Raw genomic sequence first — 21,342 nt, 5'->3', positions numbered from 1 at the left:
AAATACAAACTGAAATAAAAGACATTATTAAACTCTGATCAACATGTTTTGTCCATTCAAGTGGACGTCTCGAGATTCCTCACATCACATACATGCATGCATACATACATACATACATACATACATACATACATACATACATTATCACTAAAGACTGTTATGCCTTTTAGCGTTCAGTCTGCAAGCCTCTGTGAATTTACTAAACGTCACCACAATCCTCTATTTGCAACTAGTGCTGTGGCCTCATTTAGTTCTATACCTCTTATCTTTAAATCGTTAGAAACTGAGTCTAACCATCGTCGTCTTGGTCTCCCTCTGCTTCTCTTACCCCCCCATAAGAGTCCACTTCTACTAGGTAACCTATCCTCCTCCATTCGCCTCATATGACCCCACCACCAAAGCTGGTTTATGCGTAGAGCTTCATCCATCGAGTTCATTCCTAAATTAGCCTTTATCTCCTCATTTCGAGAACCCCCTGCCATTGTTCCCACCTGTTTGTACCAGCAATCATTCTCACTACTTTCATATCTGTTACTTCTAACTTACGAATAAGATATCCTGATTCCACACAGCTTTCGCTCCTGTAAAGCAAAGTTGGACTGAAAACAGACCACTGTAAAGAGTTTTGTCTGGGAGCTGACATACTACTGATCACAACTGCGAGCTCACGGCATTAGCTTGATTCAATCTCACTTACTATATTACCATTCTGGGAGAACACACAACCTAAATACTTGAAATTATCAACTTGTTCTAGCTTTGTATCACCAATATGACATTCAATTCTGTTGAATTTCTTACACAATGACATCAATTTAGTCTTCGAAAGCCTAATTTTCATACCATACTCATTGCACCTATTTTCAAGTTCCAAAACATTACACTGCAGGCTTTCAGCACAATCTGCCATTAAGACCAAGTCGTCAGCATAGGCTAGACTGCTTACTACATTTCCACCTAACTGAATCACTCCATGCCATTTTATACCTATTAGCAAATGATCCCATGTAAACTACGAACAGCAAAGGTGAAAGATTACAAGCTTGTCTAACCCCTGAAAGTTGTTTTTTTTTTTTTTTTTTTTTTTTTTTGATAGTTGCTTTACGTCGCACCATCACAGATAGGTTTTATTGCGACATTGGGACAGGAAAGAGCTAGGAACGGGAAGGAAGCAGCCGTGCCCTGAATTAAGGTACAGCCTGGTGTGAAAATGGAAAACTACGGAAAACCATCTTTAAGGCTGCCGACAGTGGGGTTCGAACCCACTATCTCCCGGATACGAGCTCACAGCTGCGCGCTCCTAACCGCACAGCCAACTTGCCCGGTCCCCTGTAAGTACCCTGAACCAAGAACTCATTCTACCATCAATTCTCACTGAAGCCCAATTGTCAACATAAATGCCTTTGTTTGATTTTAATAATCTACCTTTAATTCCATAGTCCCCCAGTATGGTGTACATCTTTTTCCTCGGTACCCTGTCATATACTTTCTCTAGATCTACGAAACATAAACACAACTGCCTATTCCTCTTGTAGCATTTTTCAATTACCTGGCGCATACGGAAAATCTGATCCTGATAGCCCCTCTGTGGTCTGAATGCAACTGGTTTTCATCAAACTTCTTCTCAACTACTGATCGCACCCGCCCTACCAAGATGCCAGTGAATACTTTGCCTGGTATACTAATCAATGATTGACACCTCGATAGTTGTTGCAATCCTTCCTGTTCCCTTACTTATAGACAGGTGCTTTACTGCTTTTGTCCAATCTGAAGGTACCTTACCTACACTCCATGCCAATCTTACTATTCTATGAAGCCATTTCATCCCTGCCTTCCCATTATACTTCACTGTTTCAGGTCTAATTTCATCTATTCCTGCTGCTTTATGACAATGGAGTTTTTTTTACCATCCTTTCCACTTATGCGTAATTTCACCATCATCAGTTTAAAACACTATTCATTTCCTTTTTCCCTCCCTTCCTAAGATTTATTACTGTCCAGAAAGGTTTCCCTGCTGCTTGACCTAGCCTTTCCAGGTTATTACCAAAATCTTCCCATGGCTTCTTTTTGGATTCAACAACTATTTGATTCGCTCTGTTTCTTTCATCTACATACAAATCCCTGTCTGCCTCAGCCTTTGTTTGGAGCCATTTCTGATAAGCCTTCTTTTTACGTTTACAAGTTGCTCTCACTTCATCATTCCACCAAGATGTTCGCTTTTTCCCGTCTTTACACACAGTCATTCCTAGGCATTCCCTTGCTGTTTCTACTACAGCATCCCTGTATGCCACCCATTCCCTTTCTATATCCTGAAACTGCTCGAAACTTCTCACTGATCATATCCATGTACCTCTGTCTAATTTCCTTGTCCTGGAGATTTCCTACCCTTATTCATTTGCAGACAGATTTCACTTTCTCTACCCTAGGCCTAGAGATACTTAGTTCACTACAGATCAGATAGTGGTCTGTATCATCGAAAAATCCCCCAAAAACTAGTACATTCCTAACAGACTTCCTTAATTCAAAGTCAGTTAAGATATAGTCTATTATGGATCTGGTACCCCCTAGCCTCCCATGTGTAGCGGTGAATAGCCTTATGCTTGAAAAATGTATTCGTAACTGCTAAACCAATACCAGCATAGAAATCCAGCAAACGCTTCCCATTTCCATTCAGCTTCCATATCTTCCCCACATTTACCAATCACCCTTTCGTATCCTTCAGGTCTATTTCCAGCTCTCGCATTGAAATCGCCCATTAGCACTATCCTATCCTTGCGATTGTTGCTGTTGACCCTGACCACGATGTTACTCAATGCTTCATAAAACTTACCAACTTCATCCTCATCTGCACCCTCACATGGTGAATACACTTAGACAATTCTCATCCTAATTCCTCCATCTGCCAAATCTACCCACATCATTTGCTCATTTACGTGCCTAACAGAAACTATGTTGCGTGCAATGTTATTACTGATAAACAGCCCTATCCTTTCTAACACCCGTCAAGTACACTTTATGATCTATCTCTTCCTCGTTATCTCCCCTTACCCGAGTATCACTTACTCCTAGCACATCCAGATGCATCCTCTTTGCTGACTCAGCCAGTTCTACTTTCTTTCTTCCATAAGCCCCATTAATATTGATAACTCCCATCAAATTCCATTTCGTTCACCGAGATGTTTCCAAGGAGTCCCACGCCTGTCAAATGGGAGTGGTAATCCATTACTCCCACAGGTCCGAGGCTTGCTTAAAATGTTCTGAGTTCAGTAAATTCATGAAGCAGAATGCTACCCTACTTACACATAGTCCAAGTGAGGATCTCTCCTCTAACGGGTTATGGACCACCGGAGGATTATACAATCCTCTGCACCCTCATCCTAATTCCTCCATCTGCCAAATCTACCCACATCATTTGCTCATTTACGTGCCTAACAGAAACTATGTTGCGTGCAATGTTATTACTGATAAACAGCCCTATCCTTTCTAACACCCGTCAAGTACACTTTATGATCTCCTGGCCGCCTGAGCACAAGGGGGGCCATGACTCAGAATACGTCCGAGATGCCCACTCCCATTCCATAGCAACTGGTATTCCAACTCTCAGGACCACTTACTAGGGTACTCAGTCACTGCCCATGGTTCACGAACTAGGACGTGACTATAGTAACCCACACCATGAACCAATTTTAAAAAGTACTAACATTAGAAAAATAATACAGTGTGTCAGCGTTACATATATGAACATGCATTTATCAATTGTAAAGTTGTTAATGGGTTGGAAAAAACAATTGAGCTGAATGGTTGTAAGTTATGAATATGCTAGTGCACGCTGTATGTTGCTGAGGTACTTCATCTTATTGTGCAAGACCTGTTTGATAAATGAAACACGGCAAGAGTTCTCTAGTCTGACACATATGGGACAAGACCTTAGATCTATCAGATGACTGGATGTTCAATGAAAAAACGAGTTACTTATATAAAACAATTTAATTTATTGGAAAAAACTTAAACAATACTGTGTACTGTTAAGCGTACCTATGAAAAGAAAAGTAATACTGCACTTTTAAAGACATATTATATGAAAAAAGGCACATTGTTCAATGAACAGCAATTTACAATCATCATTAATTTATTCTTCACCGCGCTCGATAGCTGCAGTCACTTAAGTGCGGCCAGTATCCAGTATTCGGGAGATAGTAGGTTCGAATCCCACTGTCGGCAGCCCTGAAAATGGTTTTCCGTGGTTTCCCATTTTCACACCAGGCAAATGCTGGGGCTGTACCTTAATTAAGCCCACGGCCACTTCCTTCCCCATTCCTAGCCCTTCCCTGTCCCATCGTCGCCATAAGACCTATCTGTGTCGGTGCGACGTAAAGCAACTAGCAAAAAAAAAAAAAAAAATTATTCTTCTACATCAATCGGCCTATCCTGGAAATGTCACATGACTCGAGTTCACTGTTCGGACTACTGGACGTGTCAGACAAAGTGTCATACTACAGAGACTCTACTGTAGTTCATACCACTTAAATAAGTTAGTTGTTTAAACTCATTTGCCCATCTAGCCTATTGGGAAATTCCTAAGTGCATTGGTAAACACCATCAATGCAGGTGGAGAAAGACGAGTCTTACAATTTCGATATGTCATCTAAGTTATACAGTGTTATTCAGGAAGGTCCTTTATCTGTATGGTTAACTGCTTTGAAAAACAGCATGCAACTAAAAATGATTTAATCACTTGGGCTTAACCAAGACAATGAACAGTATAATTAACTCACCATACCAGTTTCACAGCTCTGTATTACTTTTATTGAAAATCAATCAATCTATCAATAAATAAATCATCACCGATTTGCATTTAGGGTAGTTGCCCAGATGGCAGCTTCACTATCAGTTGTTTACCTAGTCTTTTCTTGAATGATTTCAAAGAACTTGGAAATTTATTGAATATTCCCTTCGATAAATATTCCAATCCATAACTCATCTTCCTATAAAAGAATACCGTATTTGACTAAACTTATCCACCTTTAAAAGCTCCTTTCAAGCTTTCCATTCCACGCTATCTCCCCACTGACAGCTTGGAACATACTGCTTAGTCAAGCAGCTCATCTTCTTACTCCTAAGGCTGCCCAGCCCATAGTCAGCAACATTTTGTAACACTACTCTTTTGTTGGAAATCACCCAGAACAAATTGTACTGCTTTCCTTTGGATCCTTTTCCAGTTCTCATAACAAATACAGTGAAACCTCTCTATAACAGACATCTTTATGACCAAAAAGATGTCCGTTATACAGGGATGACCATTTGAGAGAGTGCATGAAATGGGTACCATTAAAAATAAGTAGGAACACAATAACCCTTGTACCATACTGTATCTGACAAAAACTCACGCACCGAGCTTGATAGCTGCAGTCGCTTAAGTGCGGCCAGTATCCAGTAATCGGGAGATTGTGGGTTCGAGCCCCACTGTCGCCAGCCCTGAAGATGGTTTTCCGTGGTTTCCCATTTTCAGACCAGGCAAATGCCGGGGCTGTACCTTAATTAAGGCCACGGCCGCTTCCTTCCACTTCCTAGGCCTTTCCTATCCCATCGTCGCCATAAGACGTATCTGTGTCGGCGCGACGTAAAGCCCCTAGCAAAAAAAAAAAAAAACTCACGCAAATTAGTAGTACTGTACAGTAAACTGTTCTATATTTCTGCACTGTGCTGTGCTCCCATGAGTAACTTACTTTCTGGATCTCTCTACTCAACCATTCAAGGCTTTGGAATCTCCTATACCTAATTCTGCTGCAAATCCAAATATTTTTGCATGTCCCTGACATAGGGTTGCCTTGTGTCAATAAGAGCTCTGTTACTACTTTTTAACTGTTTCATCCTCTGTTCCATTGCCATTTAAACGTCATTCTTTCATTAGCTCCTCTTGGTTTCTCACAATATCTGGTACCAGTGCCTTTCCAATCTGAAACACTTTGGACAGTTTACACACACCACACTCTCAAGATTATGATAGTCTTTTATTTTAAACAATTCCTCAGAGCCATGTTAAAATACATCAACTTACTAACGTAAGACTGGACACATCAAAAAGCCTATGAATCAACTTAAAAGTATCATGACAGTGAAAGTACAAATACCAGCATCATCACGTAATTCCGATAGAGGGTGACTGCTTGAGAGCCATGCCAAGAAATCAGCATCAAACAAAAACACACTGCTGGTTTCGGCCAGTGTCACTGTAGCGTACTTGCTTTGGTGCGAAACTGTCAGCTCGGAGGTTTGTATTCAAATTCCTCCCCTGGCGAAGTTTTATTCTTCGACTGGTGCTCTCATGTTGTTCTTAAGCCATGTACAGATGTAGCAACAGTCCCACGCAAAGCCCATTTGAATTTGCCCGTAAAACAATCTATTGACTAACTTCAGTGGCTGATGAAATGACAATGGTGCGAGATATCCAATTATTTCTTTCAAATTATTTAAAAGCATGACCAATCCTCTAACGCTGATATAGGCCTACCCGTTTCATGTTGATTCTGACCAGCCTGTATACTGTATAAGGAAACAAAGGTCCAATAATAGTCTTGGGAGAACCCCTCTTAATCATTACAGGATCAGATAATGCCTCACCTGTGCCAATTATCTAAGTTCTTTTTTCTAGAAATTTAGCCACCCATTTAACTGGTCTTTTATCTAGTCTAATAACCTTCATTTTCTTCAGTAGTCTGCCAGGTCTACCCCATCAAAAGCCTTGGATAGTGCAATAGCGATACAGTCCATTTGACTTCCCAAATCTAAAAAATCATCTACATCTTGCTGGAATCCTACCAGTTGAGCCTTACTAGAATAATCTTTCCTAAAACCAAATTGCCTTCTATCAAACCAGTTAGGAATTTTGCAAATGTGTTTAATCCTAATCAAAAAGTATGCCTTCCCAGAGATTACAAGCAACATATGTCAATCTTACTGGCCTGTAATTATCCACTTCACTTTAATTACTCTTCCCTTTGTACAATGCGGCTACTATTGCAACTCTCCATTCAATTGTTATAGCTCCCTCACACAAACAGGAATCAAATTTATATTTCAAATGCTGGGCTGAGTGGTTCAGATGATTCAGGCGCTGGGCTTCTGACCCCAACCTGACAGGTTCGATCCGTGCTCAGTCTGGTGGTACGTAAAGGTGCTCAAATGTGACAACCTTGTGTTGGTAGATTTACTGGCACATAAAAGAACTCCTGTAGGACTAAATCCCGGCACCTCGGCATCTCCGAAAATGGTAAAAGTAGTTAGAGGGATGTAAAGCCAATAACATTATTATTATTATTATTATTATTATTATTATTATTATTATTATTATTATTATTATTATTATTATTATTATGTACTTCATGGCTGTATCCCAACCCATACTAATTGCTCACAAAATTACAAAGGTCTAATAATAATGTTATTTGTTTTACGTCCCACTAACTACTCTTTTACGGTTTTCGGAGACGCCGAGGTGCCGGAATTTAGTCCCGCAGGAGTTCTTTCACGTGCCAGTAAATCTACTGCATGAGGCTGACATATTTGAGCACCTTCAAATACCACCGGAGTGAGCCAGGATCGAACCTGCCAAGTTGGGGTCAGAAGGCCAGCGCAACCGTCTGAGCCACTCACCCCGGCCTTACAAAAGTCTAGCCTCACAGGAAGCTCCAGGACGACGTATTAGTAATTCATAATGAATTTTAAAAGCCTTCCATGGAAAGAATTTATCCAGCACGCTTCCCAAGTTCATAGGCCTACCATAATAAACAGTGTGAATGTGCTTTCTTGTACATCTTTGTTATTTATGTATGTTCATTAGCTTCAATAACAAATCAGTTTTTAAGAAGACATTTTTCTGTTATATTTCATTGTTTCCTTAACATCCTATCTACTAGTTTGGGTGGTTGGTTGTTTTCTCTCTCTATCTCTCTCTCTCTCTCTCTGATTCAATAAAGTGATGGAAGAACACTTGATTCAATTCTTTCCAGACATATTCAATGAGATTCACAACTTGGGAACTGGCAAGCCATTCTATTCCAGTGAAATCGAAATGAAATGGCGTATGGCTTTTAGTGATGAGAGTGTCTAAGGACATGTTCGGCTCACCAGGTGCAGGTCTTTTTGATTTGACTCCCGTAGGCGACCTGTGTGTTGTGATGGGGATGAAATTATGATGAAGATGACGCACACACCTAGCGCCCGTGCCAGAGAAATTAACCAATGATGGTTAAAATTCTCGACCCTGCCAGGAATCGAACCCAGAACCCCTGTGACCAAAGGCCAGCACACCAACCATTTAGCCATGGAGCCGGACATTCTATTCCAGTGACACCAGAAAAGTAAAGGAAGGCATTTACAATATCTGGACAGCTAGGTGAGTTATCATTCTTTAAGAAAAGCAGCTGGAACTGATAATAAGACAATAGGTTGGGATATAGTACCATATCCAAAGTATGGTACTTATTTGATTACTGTCTGAATGAAGGAACTACACCAAATGAATGGAGAGAAGCTACAGTAGCCCCTGGCTATAAAAGAAAAGGTGATAAACATAAAGCTGTTATTAGTGGAATACTGTGTAGGAGGGATACTGACTGGAGGGTGATTGGGGATTTAAATGAGACTATGGAGTGGGTATGTGGGAAACTGGGAGTGAAATTTCTAGATCCTAATGGGTGGGTAGGAGATAGGGATCTGCGCTCAGATGGCCTTCATTTAAACCGCAGTGGTACATATAAGTTAGGAAATTTGTTTGGAAGGGTAATAGGGAGGTACATTCAGGGAAACGGGATGGCCTAGGGATCAGTGATAAGGGAACAGGGAACTGGAAATCAAGTAGGGATGACATAAAATTGTTAGTGTTGAACTGTAGAAGTATTGTAAAGAAAGGAATAGAATTAAGTAATTTAATAGAAATATATTTACCAGATATTGTAATAGGAGTTGAATCATGGCTGAGAAATGATATAATGGATGCAGAAATTTTCTCACGGCACTGGAGTGTGTATCGTAGAGATAGGATAGGAATGGTGGGAGGGGAAGTGTTCATTCTGGTGAAAGAAGAATTTGTAAGCTACGAAAAAGTTAAAGGTGACACACATGAAATTCTAGGTGTAAGGCTCATTTCCAAAGATAATAGGCAACTTGATATATTTGGAGTGTACAGATCGGGAAAGGGTAGCACTGACGCGGATTCAGAATTATTTGATAGGATAGTCAGCTATGTGGGAAACGACATGGAAAGAAATGTGATTGTAGCGGGAGATCTGAATTTGCCAGATGTCAATTGGGAAGGAAATGCGAACGACAGGAAGCATGACCAACAAATGGCAAATAAGTTAATATGGGAAGGACAGCTGATTCAGAAAGTGATGGAACCAACCAGAGGGAAAAATATCCTGGATGTGGTGCTGATAAAACCAGATGAGCTCTATAGGGAAACTGAAGTAATAGATGGTATTAGTGATCATGAAGCTGTTTTTGTGGTAGTTAAAAATAAATGTGATAGAAAGGAAGGTCTTAAAAGTAGGACTGTTAGGCAGTACCATATGGCTGATAAAGCAGGCATGAGGCAGTTTCTAAAAAGTAACTATGATCGGTGGAAAACGGTAAATAAAAATGTAAACAGACTCTGGGATGGGTTTAAAGAAATTGTTGAGGAATGCGAAAACAGGTTTGTACCTTTAAGGGTGGTAAGGAATGGTAAAGACCCACCCTATTATAATAGAGAAATAAAGAGACTAAGAAGGAGGTGCAGACTGGAAAGAAATAGAGTTAGAAATGGTTGTGGAAGTAAGAAGAAATTGAAGGAACTTACTAGAAAATTGAATCTAGCAAAGAAGGCAGCTAAGAATAACATGATGGCAAGCATAACTGGCAGTCATACAAATTTTAGTGAAAAATGGAAGGGTATGTATAGGTATTTTAAGGCAGAAACAGGTTCCAAGAAGGACATTCCAGGAATAATTAATGAACAAGGGGAGTGTGTATGTGAAGATCTTCAAAAGGCAGAAGTATTCAGTCAGCAGTATGTAAAGATTGTTGGTTTCAAGGATAATGTCGAGATAGAGGAGGAGACTAAGGCCAAAGAAGTAATAAAATTTACATATGATAACAATGACATTTACAATAAGATACAAAAGTTGAAAACTAGAAAAGCAACTGGAATTGATCAGATTTCTGGGGATATACTAAAGATAATGGGTTGGGATATAGTACCATATCTGAAGTACTTATTTGATTATTGTTTGGTCGGAGGAGCTATACCAGATGAATGGAGAGTTGCTATAGTAGCCCCTGTGTATAAAGGAAAGGGTGATAGACATAAAGCTGAAAATTATAGGCCAGTAAGTTTGACATGCATTGTATGTAAGCTTTGGGAAGGCATTCTTTCTGATTATATTAGACATGTTTGTGAAATTAATAACTGGTTCGATAGAAGGCAATTCAGTTTTAGGAAAGATTATTCCACTGAAGCTCAACTTGTAGGATTCCAGCAAGATATAGCAGATATCTTGGATTCTGGAGGTCAAATGGACTCTATCGCGATTGACCTGTCTAAAGCATTTGATAGGGTGGATCATGGGAGACTACTGGCAAAAATGAGTGCAATTGGACTAGACAAAAGAGTAACTGAATGGGTTGCTATATTTCTAGAAAACAGATCTCAGAGAGTTAGAGTAGGTGAAGTTTTGTCTGACCCTGTAATAGTTGAGAGGGGAGTTCCTCAGGGCAGTGTTATCAGACCTTTATGTTTTCTTATATATATAAATGATATGAGTAAAGGAGTGGAATCGGAGGTAAGGCTTTTTGCGGATGATGTTATTCTCTATAGAGTGATAAATAAGTTACAAGATTGTGAGCAACTGCAACGTGATCTCGAAAATGTTGTGAGATGGACAGCAGGCAATGGTATGTTGATAAACGGGGTTAAAAGTCAGGTTGTGAGTTTCACAAATAGGAAAAGTCCTCTCAGTTTTAATTACTGCGTTGATGGGGTGAGAGTTCCTTTTGGGGATCATTGTAAGTATCTAGGTGTTAAAATAAGGAAAGATCTTCATTGGGGTAATCACATAAATGGGATTGTAAATAAAGGGTACCGATCTCTGCACATGGTTATGAGGGTGTTTAGGGGTTGTAGTAAGGATGTAAAGGAGAGGGCATATAAGTCTCTGGTAAGACCCCAACTAGAGTATGGTTCCAGTGTATGGGACCCCTCACCAGGATTACCTGATTCAAGAACTGGAAAAAATCCAAAGAAAAGCAGCTCGATTTGTTATGAGTGATTTCCGACAAAAGAGTAGCGTTACAAAAATGTTGCAACGTTTGGGTTGGGAAGAATTGAGAGAAAGAAGAAGAGCTGCTCGACTAAGTGGTATGTTCCGAGCTGTCAGCGGAGAGATGGCGTGGAATGACATTAGTAGACGAATAAGTTTGAAAGGCGTTTATAAAAGTAGGAAAGATCACAATATGAAGATAACGTTGGAATTCAAGAGGACAAGCCGTACAATCATACGACGTCCTATTCAACAAAGAGCTGCATATGTGTTTATCAATATATTAGATCTTTAGTTATTTCATTGAACTTTTTATATGTACTACCTATGAATCCACCAGTTTTTAGTATCATTTGAATGTAATGTATATTCTCATAGAACTGATATTTTATGCCTTCCACTATGTATTAGACATCTATTAATGACTACGGCTTCAAGCCACCTTTTTTACTATAGTACAATCAAACGAAGTCCTATTCAACAAAGAACTACATATGTTTTTATCACTATATTAGTTTATTAGTTATTTCATGAACATGTTTATAACAAATGTAAATCTTATCTCTCTTATAATCATCAAACACATTTTAGAATATCTTTAACCACATGCCTGATAAAATAATAAAAATTTTTGATAATGACTGAAGATGCCTCACTGTAGGAGGCGAAACATGTCTCATCTGAAAAATGTTTCAACATAAATGCCAACATCTTATATTGTATTGAATAGGTGGAAATAAACATAAGATACTATCCTATACAGCCTACAGTTTACATACCACTCAGTCGAGCAGCTCATCTCCTTTCTCCCAGTTCTTCCCAGCCCAAACTTTGCAACATTTTTGTAACGCTACTCTTTTGTCGGAAATCACCCAGAACAAATCGAGCTGCTTTTCTTTGGATGGATTTTTTTTCCAGTTCTTGAATCAAGTAATCCTGGTGAGGATCCCATACAAAAGACATCAAGTTGCCTATTATCTTTAGAAATGAGCCTTACACCTAGAATTTCATGTTTCTCATCTTTAACTTTTTTGTAGCTTACAAATTCTTCTTTCACCAGAATGAATTAGAGTACAGTAGCCAATAAGAGGCAAATTCCTCAAGGCAGTATATTATTGGACCTTCACGTTTTGTTATATATATAAATGATTGAAAGGCCAACCTGAAGAAACAGGGGATCCAGCAAACGCAGACACCTCGTGTGAATGTGGTGCTGAAGAAGACCCAAGTCACCTAATTATCTGTCCCCTCCTGGACAACCCATGCACATCACAAGATGTTTTTCAAGGAAACAACAAGGCCATTGCAGCTGCAGGTTTTTGTAAATGCTGAATGGACACAGAAATGAATGAATGATATGAGTATAGAACTGGAATCGGAGGTAAGGCTTTTTGCGAATGATGTAATACTGTATAGAGTAATAAATAATTTACAAGATTGTGAGCAACTGCAAAAGAACCTTGACAATGTTGTGAGATTGATAGCAGGCAATGGTATGATGATAAACAGGGTTAAAAGTCAGGTTGTGAGTTTCACTAATAGGAAAAGTCCACTCCAGTTTAAGTACTGTGTTGACGGGGTGAATGTTCCTTATGGGGATCACTAAGTAGCCTACCCAGGTGTTAATATAAGGAAAGATCTTCACTGGGGTAATCATATAAATGGTATTACGTTGCTCCGAAACAGATAGGTCTTATGGCGACAATGGGATAGGAAAGGCCTAGCAATGGGAAGGAAGCAGCCGTGGCCTTAATTAAGGTACAGCCCCAACATTCGCCTGCTGTGAAAATGGGAAACTACAGAAAACCATCTTCAGGGCTGCCGACAGTGGGGTTCGAACTCGCTATCTCCCGGATGATGCAAGCTCACAGCTGCATGCTCCTAACCACGCAGCCAACTCGCCCGGTAAGACCCCAACTAGAGTATGGTTCCAGTGTATGGGACCCTCACCAGGATTACTTGATTCGAGAACTGGAAAAACAACAAAGAAAGGCAGCTCAATTTGTTCTGGTTGATTTCCGACAAAAGAGTAGCATCACAAAAATGTTGCAAAGTTTGGGCTGGGAAAACTTGTAAGAAAGGAGACAAACTGCTCGACTGAGTGGTATGTTCCAAGCTACCAGTGTAGAGATGGTGTGAAAAGACATTAGAAGACGAATAAGTTTGTTTGGTGTTTTTAAAAGTAAGAAAGATCACAATATGAAGATAAAGTTGGAATTCAAAATGACAAATTGGGGTAAATAACTTATTCACTTATAAGAAGAGGAGTTAGGGATTGAAATAATTTACCAAGGGAAATGTTCAATAAATTTCCAAATTCTTTGCAACTAGTTAAGAAAATACTAAGTAAAAGACATATACGGAATCTGCCACCTAGGTGACTGCCTTAAATGCAGATCAGTGGTGATAGTGAAGATGCAGTGCTCTCTGAAATGCTTGCAATACAATTCCACTATTAGTTGGAGAACATCGTCCACGCACCAAACCACCATAAAGGGAGAGAGAGAGAGAGAGAGAGAGAGTGTGTGTGAGTATGAGTGTGTGTGCGCACGCAAAGATGTCTAGACATCACAAATGTGCTAGTGGTTTTAACATCACATTAACACATTGAAAGTTTTCGACAACGCAAGGATGGGAAAGGCTGTGGCCTTGTGAGAAAATGGGAAACTACGGAAACAATCTTCAGGGCTGCCGACAGTGGGATTCGAACCCACGATCTCCCGAATACAAGTTCACAGTGGACATCACAGGCATAACACCAAACCTCAAATATCTTGTCAAATATGACTTCCCTCCCAAACTCTATCCGCTGACACTCTCGCTACTGTAAGGGGTTCTGGGAGCTAAAAATTAATGCTTTATACTTGTGCTACAAGAAGTCTGTTTTCCCAATTGATTTCTCCACACGCATGCTAGGAAAATCCTAGGATAGTATTACTCGCACACTTTTTAGTGATAGATTTTTTAACAATGGTGAGGAGTAAGGAGGGCGCACTTCCGGTTCCAGTAAAACTGAATGGAAATGGAATCTGAATTGAATCGATAATATGATCAATCGATATGAATTTCCTACATCTTTATCATCTTAAGCCAATAACTGTGTCAAACACATTATATAATATTATATATCATTTCTCGATACGAATCTTGTTTCTAGCATGAATTCTATAGTTTGGCTTTGCTGTGTAAACAACAACAGTACTAGTACGTAAAGAGTACGCCAGATGTCGCACAGCAATGCATAAGCTATTCATAGTTTGTGTTTCAAAGTTTGCCAATACGAAACTGGAAGATAACTGAGATCGACAGATTCAGCACTAGGATGTCCATCTATCACTAAAAAGTGCGCGAGTAATAATCATTTTCAAAGCCCATGGGCAATTTTTATTCCAGCCCTGACCCAAAATGGCAGCGAAATATACTTAGGGACAAATCATATGGTGTGATAATAGCCGCCCTGGTAGAAAAGATAGAGTACTTATCAAAATACATTAAGGGAAACATGAAAGAAAATACTGAAATTATCCGTGCGATGTTAACAAAGAAGGTTGGAAGAGGGGGAAATGATGAAAAGGAAAGTGAGATAATGAAGAAAAAGGATCCCTCGGGTAACTGGAAAACACTGCATGAAAACCCTGCCAGGAAAACTGTAGCAGCTGAGGAGGAGAAAATACTTGAGGAAGAAGAGGTCAACAAAGCAAGGGAAGATACAAATAAATTATTTAACCAAACTGGGATAAACGATGAGTCTACTGAAAAAACACTAACACTATGCTCGGATATTAGTCAAACAACCAAATTAGACAGAGAAAGCAAAATACAGAAGAGATTACGGAAGAACGAGTTCAAGAAACAGAATATAACACAGCAGGGAACAGACCCATTACAGCACCTACGTCAGTTGTAAAGGGAACATCCAAACAATCTCTGAGCACTGTAGGACATAATGATGAAAAAGAGACCTGGTCTGTAATAAGGAAAAAAATCAGCAGAATCGAAACAAAACAACGATAAAATGCGCTCTTCAGGGACGGTGTCAAGAGGGAGGAAAGAAGGCAAAAGTGCAATCAGTGCAATTGAGAGTATGGTATGGCTACACATCTCCAGATTAATACTGGATGAAAATGAGCAACTAATAGAAACATACCTACGGGAAAATGGTATTGTTGGCGACATAAGCTGCCAAGATCTAGGAAGAAGGCAACTTTATAAAGTTTTCAAGATTTGAGTTCCACTATGCTACAAAGAAATGGTCTATTCAGAAGATTTCTGGCCTACAGGCATTAAATTTTGCCCCTTTCGAGCACCTTGGGCATTTAAAGGAACGAAAACAGCGATCACTGATGAGTGCATAAAGTTATTGAACTGGAATATAGAAGGCCTAAAGACAGTAGCACGAATTATACCTGAAGACATATTTAACCAGTTTGACATTTGTACCCTGACAGAAACATTCTTATGTGATTAATCAAAGACAAATATCGATGGATCCTATAATATACATAATATGGCACGACGAGGAGAAAATTTTTTTTGCTAGTTGCTTTACGTCGCACCGACACAGATAGGTCTTATGGCGACGATGGGACAGGAAAGGGCTGGGAGTGGGAAGGAAGCGGCCGTGTACTTAATTAAGGTACAGCCCCAGCATTTGCCTGGTGTGAAAAAGGGAAACCACGAAAAACCATTTTCGGGCCTGCCGACAGTAGGGTTCGAACCTACTATCTGACGAGAAAAAGGCAGACCAATGGGAGGAGTGAGTTCCCTAATTAAACCTCACTTATCTCCTTTCAGAATAATATACAAAGAGGAAGATTTATTGATTGTTGAAATGAAAATATGTTTCATAATTACTGCATACTTCAATCTGGACTGCACATCTGTACACATCATAGACACTTTATCTCACGCTTTCAGTGTAATCCCTCCTAAAGGAAAAGTAATCTTAAGTGGTGATTTCAACTGCCCAACAGACAAGGAAACAGGAAAAACAACAGTACTGGCATTCATTGAAGAAGAGGGGCTAAATCTAATAAATAAAAAGGATGCATACAGTTACATATGTCACAATGGCATGAGTACTCTGGATTTAGTATTTACAAGAGGGTTCACAATATGTGGTCAGAAACAATTATGGAAAACAGATGGGGCATTGATAAGGAAGCATATTCCGATATCAACAGAACTTAAACAGAAACAGGAATTAACAAGAACGATACATACAAGCGGCATTAGTCGTAAATTAGACAAGAGCGCTTTAGAAGAGATATCTGAACTACAGGAAGTATACAGTTACTCATTGCAGAAAATAAGTTAGACAAAGCAGATAGGACCATGGTAGAAATGATTAAGGAAGCAACTGTTCAGATTAGACCAAGAAGAGCAAAACGATGGTTTGACACTAGAAAAGAAGGCACTCTAGCCTGTTTAAGAAGACTTAAAACATTAAATGAGAGGAAATCTTGAAGAAATATCAACGCCTCAGGGAGGAATACAAAAAACGAATAAATAGGAAGCAAACGGAATTCATCGTAAAAGAAGCTATTAGACAAGCAGAAGCTGCGGAAAAGGATCATTTCCAAGCCTTACGGACAAAACAGCCAATATTCGCAATGTCTATTCCCATGGAAAGATGGGAACATCGTTTTAGTAAAATTTTATCACACAAGGAAATGAGACCAGATTTTACAGCAGAAATGTATTTGAATGAAACATTTCCATACTTCACCAAGGATGAACTGGATAATGTCATGAGATCACTAAAGAGAGGGAAAGCACCAGGACCGGAGGGACTCTGCAATGAACATCTACAAGAGACATAGGTACACAGTAATGGCAGAGACATGGCTTCACCTGTTCAACAAATGTTTAGTGACAGGAAATACACCAAGGGGATGGCCCATGTCCATTACAAAAACATTATGCAAAGGCGAAGGAGACCCAAATAATTCGGAAGCGTATCGAGGTATAGCACTCAAGTAGCTGCTTTCATAATACTCTCAAGATTGTTAGCCTTGAGGATAGGCCCAAAAATAGAGGAACATCTTGCAGACGAGCAATGTGGATTCAGAGTAGGTCATTCTACATTAATGGCAGCCGAATGTCTCATAAGACAAATACAAGCAGAAATAAGTAAAGAACGAGGAAAGCTGTAAGTGATCTTCATAGATTTCTCAAAGCCCTTTGACATGGTTAACTGCAGGAAGCTAGTAGAAAAACTAAGAAAAGTCTACGAAGACCCATGGACAATAAAACTCTGCAAACGTTCTGTAGGAAAATTTTGTGAAAATCAACGACAGTAATGAACAGTCGGAATGGTTAAATCAGACTAATGGAGTATTGCAGGGTGATCCACTCAGCCCATTGCTCTTCAATATTCTTACTCATGATGTAGTAGCTGCAGTTAATAAGGGGTCACGAGCTGTATCATCGTACATGTATGCAAACGATATGGCACTAGCGTCAAACAACAGGGAAGAGCTTCAAAGAGGACTAGACTCCTTAGCTGAATGGATAGAAACGAACTACAGATTAATAGACAAAACGGAGCTAGTAATTTTCAGGAAAGCAGGAAGACTAGCCTCGAACAATAAAATCTTCTGCAAAGGTTTACCGCTTAAAAAGAAGAACATGTTCAGATATTTAGGAATCACAATAGAGATGACTGCAAAATCTTTCCCAGTACACCTCAGGGAAAGACAGAGACTCATGGCGTCAGTTAAAGCAATTAACGAAATTAGAAATCTACAGCTTCTCTCCCTGGAAACAGCCTTGAAGTCGTTCGATACGAAAATACTACCCACGTTAACATACGGAATAGAGATCATCTGGGAACACCTAACTGTAAAATAACTGGAAGATATCGAGGCTCTGAAAGCCAGATTCTTGAAAAGAACCATGGGTTTATCAAAATACACACTGTCTCGACTAGTTTAGGTTATGGCAAAAGAAACATTTTTGTTGGAAGATCTAACTTTAAACCACTTGTTACCAAAGACACCTGCAGTGAACCGATGGGAGAAAGAAGATCAAATATGGGAAGACTCTATACAATAGAAGCAGTGATGACTACCAAATGGGGACAAGCAAACCAGTAATTACGTCACGTGGTGACAAGGATGGCGGTGCATGGGTTTCATACCCCTTTCAGACCGTGTACACACAATTGTGCGGGTTCGTATTTTACTTATGTCTGAGCTTATTTGACGTTTTCTTGGCGCTAGACTGGACTGCAGTGCTTGTGCAGGACACGCAGCATGTACTACAGCTGTTTTTATTTAGTACTTGACCACCAGGGGGCAGGAAGAAGAGTTTAAAAATACAGTTCATTAGCAAGATGGCGGGAAGCAGTAATGCCTGAAGTATTTATTGATTGCATTCATATTAATCTAGAAAATTTACTGAATGTCAGAATATAATCAATGAAGTGTGTAAATTGTGTAGCAAACGAAAATTGCAAAATGCAGGGGTGCTGGGTGCTGTCACAAAAAGGACTGTGAAAGCAAAACTCGTACTCTACATGAGAAATGTAATGTATAAGATTTTAATTGTTTAAAATCATTCCACACTGTAAAATAGAACATTTGATCATGTACATGTGCATATTCACATGTACTGAGTTGATTTTTTTTAATTTTTTTGCAAGTAGTGAATGAAGTCCTGACACGCACAATTGTGTGGGTTCTGTTTTTCAGCCGATAGTTCTTATTTTGTAAAATAAACTGTAAAAACATGCATTTGAGAGCATTTTAGTAAGTATTTGACGTTTTGACGCCTCCAGATTTCTTTCAGGTCTGACGACAAGTTGCTGCTGCCAAAAGGGCAGTAAAAGCAAAACTCTTCCTCAATGCAAAAAATGTAACGCTTACGTGTGTTTGAACGAAGATTTAATTGTTTTAAATTATTTCTCACCGTAAAATAGAACATTCAATCATGTACAAATGTATATTCACATGCATTGAGGTAATTTTTCTTTTTTGTAAGTAGTGAATTAAGTCCTGACACGCATAATTGTGTGGGTGCTTTTTTTTTTTTTTTTTTTTTTTTTTTTGTAGAAAATGAAAACCTACAACCTGTTTTCCAGTCATTGACCGGTTCAGGGATGTAATGAATGAAGCAGATATACGCTATTAGTACGATGGGTTCGCCACTCCCAAAGTGATTTATTAATGACTGATAGATGCTATGAAATGAGAATGGAGAGTGTTGCTGGAATGAAAGATGACAGTGAAAACCGGAGTACCCAGAGAAAAACCTGTCCCGCCTCCGCTTTGTCCAGCACAAATCTCACATGGAACGACCGGGATTTGAACCACGGTATCCAGCGGTGAGAGGCCGACGTGCTGCCGTCTGAGCCACGGAGGCTCCTTTATTTTGTAGAATAAACTAAAAATACAGACTATGTATTTAAGAGCATTTTAGTCAGTTTTTGACGAACAAACAAAAATTCACACTGCCAGTTTTCTTTCAGGTCTGAGAGGGATACCAAATTGTGCATAAATAAGAAGTATCACATCCCCAGCAGTGATTGTGTGTGGGAACTTTGTAATGAACACTGTGAATGCTACTACATTCTAAGTTGTAAATTGAGATCAAAAAGTATCTGTGAATATTCGAGTTTGTAATGTAAAATTTTTGTGCACTTAATAAAATAAGACATGATGGCCTCAGTTCCTAGAAGGGAGATGGAAACCAGCAGTCAATCACAACCTGCACCCTACTGAGTTAACAAGTTCTAAGTGATCCTTGTATGGTGTGCAGAGGTTGCCACACCACATTCTTCAGTCTTTACTCTTTCTTACGGTCAAGTGCAGTGTAGTGATCCTTTTAGCATTATTAACAGTAATATAATAATACCGCAATAAGAAATAAATGACTCGGTTTACATCGAAATGACAAATAATGAGGTCAATAAAAAGGTGGTTTTTTTTTGTTTTGTTTTTTTGCTTTACGTCGCATCGACACAGATAGGTCTTATGGAGACGATGGGACAGGAAAGGTCTAGAAATGGGAAGGAAGCGGCCGTGGCCTTAATTAAGGTACAGCCCCAGCATTGGCTTGGTGTGAAAATGGGAAACCACTGAGAACAATCTTCAGAGCTGCCGACAATGGGGTTCGAACCCACTATCTCCCGGATGCGAGCTCACAGCTGCGCGCCCCCAATCGCAGGGCCAACTCGCCCGGTATAAAAAGGTTTTTATTTTATTCTGGTTCCTTCGGTGCTAATGAGGTAGATTGTCAACTCCGGCTACAGTACGTAGTAAATCCTATAAGCCGTTAATACATACTCGGTTGCCGCCGAAGAGTAGTGCTGTGAGATGAGGTCATGTTTTGTCCCCACGTACGGTATACCACAATGTTTTGCATTTACAACAGCATGGATTAAAAAATATATTAAAAAGTAGGGGGTGAGAAGGAAGGAAGATCTATAACTAACCATATTATAAAGTTATAGTGCTATCTGTTCCTTTTTTTTTTTTTTTAATACTAAATCTATTTAAATTCATTGCTAATTAATGAAAAGGTTTGGGTAACAGACCAGCAAATAACTGCTCGCAAAAGGCGCACCAATCACCGTATTCTTACGAGAAAGGATCGGATAAACATATGAAATATAGGAGATATCGCCGATTTACCTTCAGGTATGTATATCCTCAATGAGCAACAGATTTTTGAAATTCTAATATGTAACCACACAACACATCCTAAGTTAGTCCAAATACCCGCAAACACCTGTTCGTATTGCCACGGCCAACCAGATCCACGCGGTGCTAAAGCTGGGAGAGAAGCGAATAATACCACGGCTGACTGGATCCCTCAATGCGCTCCATTACCGGCCCGTGATGTACAGGCAAATACAGTAGAGAGACCTTAATATAAAAACAACATGGCCGACGCATCGGTTCCATGTAAACACGCCTGTGATACATAAACATAACCTTTTGATTATCGTATTGAGTTGCTAAGCTGTCAATGATAACGAACAGAACACTTTACTTTGGGTAATAGACCAATACTATCTAGAAATACCCTAAATTAAGATAAG

The 21,342-nt window shown here is 39.5% G+C and overlaps 1 protein-coding gene across 1 annotated transcript in view; it reads right to left on the bottom strand.

The window, feature by feature from the left end:
• Nucleotides 1-21,032, bottom strand: part of Pfas (phosphoribosylformylglycinamidine synthase) — a 275,681-nt gene extending 254,649 nt beyond the window's left edge. The window contains exon 1 of the mRNA XM_067143336.2: nt 20,933-21,032. The gene's annotated coding sequence lies outside the window, so the exon portion shown is untranslated. The remainder of the gene's footprint in view (nt 1-20,932) is intronic.
• Between the last annotated feature and the right edge of the window lie 310 nt (nt 21,033-21,342).

Source organism: Anabrus simplex, chromosome 3 (assembly GCF_040414725.1).
Source record: "Anabrus simplex isolate iqAnaSimp1 chromosome 3, ASM4041472v1, whole genome shotgun sequence".
NCBI lineage: Eukaryota > Metazoa > Arthropoda > Insecta > Orthoptera > Tettigoniidae > Anabrus > Anabrus simplex.
Note: the sequence above shows the minus strand (reverse complement) of the source record. Positions and strands in the feature narration are given on the sequence as shown.